This window comes from Primulina tabacum, chromosome 5, assembly GCF_025594145.1.
Source record: "Primulina tabacum isolate GXHZ01 chromosome 5, ASM2559414v2, whole genome shotgun sequence".
Classification (NCBI taxonomy): domain Eukaryota; kingdom Viridiplantae; phylum Streptophyta; class Magnoliopsida; order Lamiales; family Gesneriaceae; genus Primulina; species Primulina tabacum.
In genome coordinates, this window is record NC_134554.1 from 17,865,259 (window position 1) to 17,877,695 (window position 12,437).

At 31.3% G+C, this 12,437-nt stretch overlaps 1 long non-coding RNA gene across 1 annotated transcript; it reads right to left on the reverse strand.

Annotated features, from left to right (window-relative positions):
• Positions 1-478: 478 nt before the first annotated feature.
• LOC142544899 (uncharacterized) lies at positions 479-1,428 on the reverse strand. Its single transcript, XR_012820133.1, has 2 exons — positions 1,123-1,428; positions 479-932 (listed from the first exon to the last, which is right to left on the reverse strand). It is a non-coding gene; the product is annotated as an uncharacterized LOC142544899 (long non-coding RNA).
• Positions 1,429-12,437: the final 11,009 nt, after the last annotated feature.

The following is a 12,437-nucleotide window of genomic DNA, read 5'->3' on the forward strand; positions in this document are numbered from 1 at the left end:
ATCTCACAAGTCACAACAATTCAGTATAGAACTGATTTCTAATATCTTCAACTTGCCTATTCCCATCGACTGACCGATTATGTGAAACGTAGAGCAATAGAGGGCGGATGAATGCCTTTCTTGGCATTCCCAACTAAGAAAAACGATATCCGGACATAAGTTTTGAACTAAAACCTCATCAGAGCTGACCAAGCTTGAATAAGTACTTAATTTCTAAAAATATGGAAAAAAAATTGAAAATGACAACCAACTCACACAGGAAGACAAGTACCCCAACCTTCACAGTGACCCTCAAATTTACTCGAAATTCTATCTAAACTTAAGAGCATATGCAACAGAAAATCAGTAAAATTGATGCTCCAATTAACATGTAAACACTCTCAGCAAATGCAAAACATAGTGGGCTGGAGGTATTTGAAAGCATGTGAGGATGTGTTACAACATGCCAAATAACTAACAGCCGGTAGACAAACGGTGCTTCATCAGAAATAATTAGGCATCATGAATTAATATGCAGCTTCCTCAGAGTATCAAAGAGATCACCTTATGCATTATATATACAAATTCCAAGCCATCATCACACACTCAAGAAAATGTAAATGAAAGCAACAATCAGTTATTTATAACTCACATCAACAAAGTAAAAAACCCTATAACACTAGAACATAAAACTACAGTAAGTTGGCTGGATCGAACCGGTTCATCCACTGATAGTTTCCATCAACTCCTTGAATTCAACCAACATTAAAAGGCCTGACACCACCGGTCCGCAACGAGCCGGCGATTTCATCAGCAACAGCCAAGCAAGAAACCACCCAAACACCCAATGCAAGCCATATCATTCTTGCCAACCAAAGTGTCACACTCCATGGAACCGCCATGGCTCCAAAAATCAAAAGTTCCCCAATCTCTCCAAGCCCTTGACTCCAATCCTACAATCAATAAAACAGGCTCTAAGAAAATCATCTGATTTAACAGAAATCCACCAATCAATCAATACTCAAAATCACGTTAAATAACAGCGGCTCCACTTGCTTTCCAGAAGTCAACCAAGAACTTATCGAGAATTACCGAACAAATTCAAGACAACAGCTTTACACTAATTTGAGCAATATAAATTACCCGCAACAGAAAGTCGCTAAATCTGGCAATAGCCCATTTCAAGATTTTGTCTCTTCGGCTCAAAACCTCACCCCCCTGATTAAACGAAGCATAGCAGCACACGTAACCTTTTGGCCTTTTCGAAGAAATATCAAACAAGTCCGAGAACAGACTTCATTACAGGGATTCGATGTCTTGCCAAATATCTTCTGGTTAAAAATTGAGTTGTTACAGTTAAACGTATTACGATATCAGATTTTCCGCATCAGTCGAATTTAAGAAGCACGTGGATTCACAAAGAAACAGCGTAATGACAGTCAATTATGTTCTGAATTTTTTAAAAAAGTAGTCTTAATTTTATTGTTTTGTGCATAAAAGTAAAACATAAATTAATTAAAACAAAATCCACCATAAACTCAACTCACCCATAAAATTCTATTTCAAATTTCAGCACAATATATATATATTGCTCATGTAAGATCTTATAATTAATTATCAGATAATTTAACATAATTAAAATAATCATTGAGAACAAATATTGAGTCAAATAAATTCATTAAGTATGTTGAAAATATGTAATTTAAATATCGGAGATTAATATGATATAAAATATATCGATAATTTATTAACACACTAGAGAAAAATAAATACAAACCGAGATAGATGAGTTCGTGTTACTACTTTTAATAACCGATTAATATTAAAAACATACATATACATACAATACACACACTTATCATTTATTGATAAAGGAAGAGAGAAGCAGAGAAACCCAAGTTCGCCGACCCATTCTCGTCACCACCTTGAACAGTCACTGTAGAATAGTCATACATTCTCCGTCCGATGTCGTAATTTCGAAATTATTAATAGGTTTTGTTCCTCACATCCTTAAGATACGAATCTAGCTATAAATCATCATTTTAAAGAAAATATTCATCCAGATCGAAGCTGTTGAACTCGAGCCATTTTTCTGTGATTCTGGTGATGCATTGTCGTGATTTCCATTCGCTTTTTGGGTGAAGTTTCTACATTTTCATACATTTTTAGATGATGAATGAACTCTAGTTTGTAGCTCGGACTCAAACCTGTTATTCCAAGCTGCGTTAATCTCTTTTCCCTTCTGAACAGTTCGATCCAAACTTTTCTCGAGATTCAGTTAGGTGAGCTGTTCTTCATGTTGCGATTTGCACAATGAGAATTTGCAGCTATGATATAAATAGAACTTGTATTTATCTATGTTAGCTATCTTTGGTCACTGGAATAATTTAATCTCAATCAGTTGTCCATTTGATATGAATTTTTTATACCGAAATATGTCTAAATTGTATTCTGTATTTGAGTTGGGATGAAAACCTATTGTATTTCGAGAATATGAGCTGTATGCACTAGGATATTGGAATTTTTTTTTTTCAAATGAAAGCTATAGATCTATAAATGATATACTAAATAAAATTGGAATCATTTAATTCCATTAAAAATCGAGATAGTTAAGCACGTTTTCCTGGAAGTGCTCTGTTACATAATTCTGTCTGCGAATTAGGTTGATCAAGTGAGTTCTAATAAATTCAGGGAACTAATGATTGAGAATCTAATTATGTTTTCAATAGGAAAAACTTATATATTTGAGTTTCTTTCATTTCCAATTGACGGATATTGATTTGAATCAATAATAAGTTAGATATAAATTTTATGCTATTAAGTACCGAATCTGCAAATTGTGACAGAACAACTGCACTTTGTTTCAATTTTTGGGTGTATGAGTGTGTTGAAATAATCGAATATCGCCTTGATGTTTTCTGTTGAAATATGATAATATGAGTTAGGATTTCAGCCATTTATGATAAGTAAAATTTGGATTAGTATTTAGTTGAGTTGAATTATTTTAGTTTTGTTGACGAATTGTGGAATTATTTGGCACATTATCTTTTTGTTAGGCCGAAGAGATCAAAATTGAGCTTGTGTTGTTCAAAGTTAGTTTAGGTATGTTATAGTTCGGTAACCTACGACGATAACGTATAAATTCTGTTTTAAACAGATTTAAGTCTTGTTAGGTGTGTTAATGTGATTATATTGTTTGTATGATTTGTTAAATGTCTCGATAATTATATGTTTGTTATGTTGACATATATTTTAGTATTTAGTTTAAGGTCGATATTATTACATTCATGTTAAGCTCTATCATTCTTGTGACATGTTCCTCTTGTTATATTGTATTCTTGGTACACGTGGTTATTTCAGAATCAGCGAGTGGCTCTCAAGCCTAGTTCTCATTGAGACCGAAATTATTGTTATTTATTTTTTGATGTATTTTCTGTGTGATATGCACTTAAAATATTGATATCATACATTGTTTGTTATTGTGCATTCCTGTTGTATTGTTATTGTATCAGTTGTATGTAGGCCGAGTCATAGGTAGAGATGTAATGGGGCGGGTATGGCTAGACCCGAGACCTGTCCCATGAAGAAAACTTTGACTCATTACTCGCTCCACCACGGTTAAATATTCTTCGAACTCACCTCACCTCAAATACGAAACAAGACTGGTTAGACCTGTGAGACCCAAATTTTTTTAAATGAAAACATTAATCTTCTTCTAACATGACTGAATTATTAAACCAACAAGCCTCTAAATACATCACAATAGAAAACTAATTCATGTCTTCAATCACACTTAATAATAAAAAACAAAGTATCTTCACGACATAATGAATTACATAAAAAAAGAGTTACTAGCTCTCCAAAAAATAATTTGACATCCCCAAAATAAGTCATAACACAACTTAAACAAATCAATATAAAATCTGCGAATATGCAATATTTCAGTTACAATTCTGTAGGATCGTCTTCTTTTTCGTTAAGAATGGTGGGACAAGTTGGTAAACTACTTGAAGAATTACCTACATAATTAAAGAGAGAAATTACATTAAAAAAATAAAACTGTTATTTAAAACAATGAAAAAATGTGATTTAAATAGATAAAGTAATGTAACAAAATCAAAACGAAAGTACAATAACAAAATAAAATTGTGATTTACTTATCTTCCACATCACCCCACAACCATCTTCGCGAGCACATCAATGCCTCCAAATTAGTTGGATTAAGCCTACTTCGATGAAGACCAACTATTCTTTCTTTCATTATTGCTAAAAGCAGAGATGACACAAGAATAGCTAAAATATCCTTTTCCATTTTATGTAAATTTGGATATTTGACCCATTCGTTTTCCACCAACTAAGAATATCAAAATTTTTTATTATTGGCAAGACAATTTCTTCCAAATACATATCCAACTTGGTTAGGGACTTGTGACATAGCTTGGATAGAAACCAAAGAAACAAAATTATCATACATATCTAAAATATCACTATCAGATGCATCAATATTAGAAATACATGAAGTCCCCGCAATCCCTGAACCACCATTATTTCCTAATAATTTTGTTGTCTTGGATTGGTAATCAACCAACAAATCACAACAATTTTGTCAAACTTCATCAACTTTAGATTGTGATCTTTCACCATAAATTGGGGGAAAAATAAAATTCAACAAGATTCATATTATATCTAGGATCCAATACAGCCGCTACCCCATCATAATATGACAATTATCCCAATATTTATCATATTTTTCAAACATCTTTTGTGTCATACCTCGAATAATTGGATTTGGACTCTTCAATCACTCATCTAATATTAATTTGATATTAAAATTTTTGAAAAGTAAAAGTTAGATGTGGGGTAAAGTGCTCCAGAAAACATATCAGTCACTTGATAAAAAGTTTTCAGTTTCCCACATATATCAGATGCATTCACCCAATCCTCGTCAGTTGGCAATTTTTTAGTATCTCTCTCGATATTTAACCCTTGGGAACACTTATCTGAATTGTTTAGCAGTTTCTAATATCAAATAAGTTGAATTCCAATGAGTTTTACAATCAAGAGATCATTTTTTACAACATTTAATGTGCAACTGACGATTAGTGTAACGACTATAGGCTATCCCGATCTTGGGCTCCCTCGGGAGCCTTTTCCCTCACGGACTTTCCACAGGGGAGCTCAAGATCGGGATAGCCCATGATCATTACAATTAACATCCTCAAAATTTTCTATTCTAGCACGTGAAGTAGTCCAAAATATAACACTATCACGTATTCTTTCAATTGCACCACTAATTACTTCCATATCATCTTTCACAATCAAATTAAGAATATGAGCACAACAATGCATGTGAAGTACCTTTCCATCAATAACAAATCTCAATTCGAAAGCTTCTCCACTGAGGAGATGAATCATGGGACCATTGGTGATGCAATTATCCATTGTGATTGTTGAAAATTTACGATCAATAGTCTACTTCATAAATGATCCAACCAATAGATCAGACTACACCTCGGACGTTTGTGGAGCTGAAACATACAAAAACCTACAATAGATAAATAAATGACATAATTTTTTCTTTCTAAAAACATAAATGATAATACAAAATTGCACATACCTCAAAATGCAATTGTGAATAATCTATGAATCATCAATATAGCGTCCAGTTATTGCCATGAAACCTTTCTTATTATTGCTTGATGCCCACATATCAGTAGTGATAGCAACTCTGGAATTAAGCTTGTCCAAAGCCTTATAACACTTACTCTTTTGAACATGATAAATTTTCAAAACATCATTTCTAAGTATGTTTCTTGAAATCAAATAAAAGCAAGGTTGAAGACTAGCAACAAATTTTCGAAATCCAATATGTCCAACAATACGAAGACAATAGTCATGTAAGACGACCATTTTAGCTAGCTCATTCCTTGATACTTCTATGTTAAAAATATGTGTAGACAATTATTGGCTACCATTAACTTTCGTATTGGAAAGTAGAAAACTTTGACGAATATCCATTTTTCTCTGTCTCTTTTTACAAGCCTTATCGTAAAGTTTTCTCAAATGATTAGTACCAAAAATTGAAGAAGTTTTCAACCGAGTTTTGCAATTATTACACTCGGCATACTGTATTTGATCCACTATTACTCTTATAAAATGATTCCACGTGTTCGGATATACGTTTTTTCTTACCAATAATTCTGAAATCTCTAATATGAAAAATTATAATGATCTTAAGCATAATTACGTATGTGCAATAATTTATACATGTTTGACATGTTCTATTTTAACTATATTCATGACTTGCACAAGTTGACAAAGAAGAAAATATTTATCTAATATAACATATTTGAGAAAATGTGTTATTCTAGTACTGGAATAAGTTTTTTAAATATTCAATCTTGAACATATGTCAATATACATAATTTTGAGAAATCTCATCTTCAAACATTTAATTACACAGTAATAATAACATTATGTGTTTGAAATAATTTTACCTAGACTTTGATATAATTTCTAGCCTCGGTTATAACATCAATAATATTTTTGATCACTTTATCAAAATTAGGGAGTTCAATCTAAATTTTATATCTCATAGAGTAAATCTTAAGTTGAAATTTGAATTGATGATTTTTTTTTTCTTTCTAATTCACCCTTTTTAACTCCTTTATTCACTTCTCGACACATTTTTCTTTCATCATTATTTAAAAATTTTTATCTTTTACTGAATTATCGAAAATGTTAAATAAATTTCTCAATAATTATTTTCTAAATATCTACATAAATTTTTATAAAAAAATCTAAAATTGATACAAAAATAATCAATCCAGATATGTGAGTTTTTTATACAAAGATTGTCACGTACATACTGCTTTTATATACATACATATATATATATATATATATATATACATACATACATATATATACAGATTTCGAACTCAAGATCTCGATTCTTTACCGATACAATGACGAAGAGACATGTGACACAAGTACACGACTGTTAAAGCATCAGCTTGGTGATTTCAAAGCATGTTCAATGATGCAACGAAGTTGGTGAGATGAAATTGATAACATTATCTCATGTTATGTTAGCATTGATAATTTTATTGTATATTTCTACAATGATTAGATAATTTTGTAGAAATGATGTTGAAATATGATATTTTTTATACAATTTAATAATTCGATATTTAAAAAATAAAATAATTAAAACATAATTAAAATTGCAATTACACATAATTAAATTGTAATTAAAAAGCACATATTATTTTAAAAATACACATAGATTTATCATTATTTTAAAAAAATTTATAATTTTTCGATTTTTAAATTATTTATTAATTTTTAATGGTCAGGATATATATGGTACTTGATAAGATCATCTCAGTCATTCTTTTTTATTTTTTAAATCATATTGTTGATCTTTCGACCATTGATTTAATTTTTAAAAATAATAATAAAAAAAATGGGACATCACCCGCACGGAGGGTCTTCACATGTGGCCAACTTAACAATCTCGCGCGGACGGAACTGCGTGCTTCGTCCTCGTCGCTCGTCTTCCTCGCCCTTTGCGCATACTCTTATCGGAGTGATTTAACACTTCATTGATGTTAAAAGCAATGTGAGTTGATATTATAACACATGTCATCAAGATGTTCAAATATCTGAACAGGTTCAAATGCACAAAAATATTCAATTACGTTCTCAGGTCACTTCTCTTTTTTTTTTTCTTTTTTTTTATTTTTTAAAATTTCAAAATAAATTTTTTTTAAAAAATCCGATTTTAACAATTGAAACTTAAAATCGTCATTATAATATTTTCAATTATTGTAATTTTAGTTCTCTTTTCAATTAATATAATTTTCATTTTATATGTTGTTTTTAATGATATGTAAATGTGATTTTTTCTATATATTATACTTTTTTATTTTAAATCTATAATAAAATTTTAATTTTAAATAAATTACACTCATAAAATAATAAAAAAATAAAAATAATATTATTATTTATTTTAAGTAATAATTATAATTAAAGGGGTAAATAAAATTGAAAATGTATTTATTTAATGTAAAATAAGAATAAAAATAGATGAGTTAACAGTAAAATTTACAAATAATGAGTGTTAATGTTAAAATGAATGTCAGAGAATGGATATTTTAATATAACATGTATGTAGCTCGCGAACCTCACACTTTTTGCAGAGATGATGGATATTGTAGTAGATATCTTCAGTGATATTGACATATACTATCTGTTGAAATAATCAAATATTAATTTATAGAAATATGGTTGTTTCATTTTCTAGCTATATTTTTCTCCCAAACTTGATTAAGTAGTTTTGAAGGAAATTTTTTTGGTTTTATTTTATATTTTTATTCTTTCGGGTCATAAAAAATTAATTGGATTTAGTGATTTGATTTGATTATTAAGCAAGTAGATCCCAATCTAAAATTATTATTTTATCAGAGTAGCGCCGCTGAAGCGTGGACCATTGGGATATTAGAACTAAGTTTAAACTTCGTGATTATCAAAGATAAGCGAATTTCGGGGACGAAATTCAATTTAAGGGGGAGAGATTGTAACGTCCCGAAAATCGAAAAGTCCACGTGAACCACATGCATGCAAATTATTAAATTTCTTTGGTATTTTATTTAATTCTTTTAAAGCATAATGCATGTTTATTTTATTAATTTGTGTTTAATTATTTTTATTCATTTTATGCATAATTAATGCATGGTAGAATTTATTCCATACATTTTAGAAATTCATGCAATAGGTTTTTCTAAGTGCTTTTTACTTTCGAACGAGGAACGGAGATCGGAGATCAGAGAATTTTCAGGAAAATTATTTTATTACATGATTAAATTTTTATTTATTAAAATAAGGTGTTTTTAACGGTATATTTCAAAAGGGGAATTTTATCGAGCATTTTTATCCGCAAGATTTTATTTTTTACGGTACGCTAATTTTATCGAATCGAGGAATTTTTAAAGGTTCGGATAATATTTTCAAGAACTTACCAACATAAAATAGTTTTTGAAAGTGCATTTGGATTTAATGAGCCTACTTTTAAGCTTGTTGGGCTTAAAACCCTTTTCAAACCCTTAATTATCATATTAGGGCCCATTAATTAGTTGATTAACCATTTAATTATTATATACTAAACCTTTAACCTCCCGTAACACCTCCCCACAGCTGTTATATGTGCCTCCCCTTTCAGAATTCCTCGGTATCAGAACACAACAGCTGAAGGCTTCGGTTCCCTCTTGGTTTGCAAAAGAAAAACTTCATCCGGGTCTCCATTTGCATCGTTCTTGTCTTCAAATCATCAAGGCACGCATTGTATCATCCTTTATGCATCATACACGTTATATATATGTTGTTATATGCTTGTCCATTCATGAAATTCGGGTCAATTTTAGAAGTCCAGGGGTGAAACGATAATTTTTGGGTTTCCAGGGGCAAAATAGTTATTTTGCATCCGGGGTGAGATTTTGGTCCTGGCAGCGCCTTGAGCAAAAATTTATGATATTTTAAATGTTTATGCATCATGTTTATGATTTTTACACAATTATGATAAATACGTCGCATGCTTAGTTTTAAGAAAAATGTTACGTATATGCATGTTTTTATTAAATGGTCAATATGATGTTATTTTTAAAGGATATGATTTGGTTGTGACTGACGATGTATATGTATACGATTATATGAGATATGATGAGCTGAGGCCCGGGCTCAGTGGGCGGGTAATGCTGTCGCTGATGTCCCCTGCCGCCGGGTACCACAGTTTTATAGATGGATCCATCGAATAGAGCTGATATGATAGAGTTGATACGAAAGTCACAACTAATGAACTGATTTCAATCAAAAAGAAAATGTATACGTTTATAATGACATGAGATGACATGATTTGACACGAGAATGAAAATGTATATGTATAAGATGACATGATTTGACACGACATGATTTTACACAACACGTTTACGAATATGATGATATGAGATGACATGCTTTGACACAATATGATTTTACTCAACACGTTTACGTTATGATTTTAAGTTCATGAAATATATGTTGAGTATGATATTTTTCACTACTGTGTGCTATGTATATGTACTTGTTATTTCTGGTACAGGTGTGTTGAGTCCTTAGACTCACTAGGCGTGTGTGATGCATGTGAGCTTCATGATGAGGAGACTGGAGGTACCGAACTCTGAGTAGGCAGGCCTGGTGCGGCGACACGACCCGAGGACCGAATGTTTTCCGCATTATAATTTATGAAATTGAAAGGAGATGAATGTTTTTTTACGTGATGATTTTAAGATTTTTATTCGTTTATGTTTACGTATGATTTGGGATGAGTTAAAGCTTTTAAAAAAAATATATTCCGCACTTTTAAAAACATGTAAACGTTTCACATAAACTCAAAATGAAGGAGAAAGGAAGACGCTTTATTAAATTGAAATCCCAAGAGTTATAACGTCTAAATAAAAAGAGAATTATGGCATTTAAAGATGACCATAATGAGGACCTTTCAACTAACCTCTCTCCAGACTATAAATAGTGGCATGAGCTTAAGAAAAATCACAAATTATCAATCAAGCGCAAAATACTCTAAATTTTCAAGCCATTGTAGCAACAAGAAGGGGAACTTTTCCTTCCATTTTCAAGGTTTTCAAGTCGAAGTTCTGTCCAAATGTCGTTTGAATTCAAGCAAAGTTCTAACCATTTTCGAGTTAATCCTTTTACATGTTTTTCTTATTCAAGAACAAAAGGTAAGTGGCTTTACTGTTTTAAATCGAGATATATGTTTTAAAACCGACCAGCATGTATTTATTCTATGTGTTTAAAATCTGATTTTTGAGATCTGATTTTCCGAACCACTGAAATTTTATAAACTAATAGTAGTAATATATATCCTGAACATTTCTGATTCCTGGCCTCATCATTTAGAGGAGAGAACTTATAGGGGCTAATAACGGTTAGCCACATAAGTGCATAAATTTCTAATACACGTGCATTCATGAAAAGTAAGAATATTTATGTTATTATTCTCTTTGTTGAAAATATGACTTTAAATGATGTTGAAATCAGAATTTCGGAGTTTGACAAATTGAGCGTTTGAAGATTACAGAACTGACCAACTCAACTGATCGTAACGTAACTGAAATGACTTGAACTGAAGTTGCCCGACTAATAATTAATGTGCTAAACAATCGAAGACAACTGAACTGATTAAAGCTAACTGAAGCTCTGTAGCGAACTGAACTATCAGTTAAGACTGATCAGTTACACAGTCAGTTCATCGAATCGGCTATATAGTCAACTGATAAATCAGCTTGACACGTCATCAGTTAAGGATCGTAGCCAACAACCGACAATTTTACAAGAGCAGACTGCAACTTCTAGTGAGAGCACCGCATATCAGAATGACACAGTGCACGATTGTCAGAAGAATGATGACATGTCTACTTGGGACAAATCAACAGATATATGACATTTAAACACATTCAATATTACCATTGGGAGCAAAGCCTATAAATAGCCGAGAAGATCAGCTGAGAAGAGAGTAATAATGAATAGCATCAATTATCGAATTAGCAAGAACAAGAACAAGAACAAGCAAATCATTCTCAGTTAAAAAAAGCTCACGCTTTATATGATATATTCACAGCTTTCAGGCTATATTTCGAGCACTAGCACAAGCACTTATCATTACTATATTCGATATTTTTAGATCACGTATGCTTAGAAAGATATATCAGTTGCGTACTGATAAAATTGTAAAGATACTAAGAATTTCAGTTTGAAAATTTTTAAGACTAAAATGAAGTGGGTTATTACAGCTTTTGTAATTAATCAAAGTCTGCTAAAGATATTCTGTACAAAACCTTGGACAAAGTTACATTCAGTAAGATCAAGATGTGCAAAACATCAAAAAAAAAAAGAAGAAACTGATCCAGTTAAGAGAAGGAAATGAGCAAACTAAAGAGAACAAACTCTCAGTCGCTGTACATAAATTTGACAACATCAAAATGAAGACTGCATAATCAATGAATGAGTACGACGAATGAATAAGCAGAATTATCAATTAAATGAATGCATTTGGGAAAGTGTATTCAAATAAATAATCAGCATTATCAATGAACTGAATGCACTGAGTAATGACGCGATGTCATTATTTGTCAAGAAATTTGGAAAATTTATGAGAAGAAATCAAAGTTCTTTCCGGCGACAATATCAGAAGAATAATTCAAATGAAGAACCAAGTTCTTGCTACAATTGTGGCAAGACAGGACATTTCATTGCTAACTGTCCTAAACCAAAGAAGGACAGTCGACATTCTAACTAAAAAGGAAAGAAGTCAGTTGAGTTCAGAATACGAGACAAGAATGATAAAAGATCATTCAAGAAGAAACATGAGGTCCTTCTAGCTGAAGAAAGAAAATCAAAAT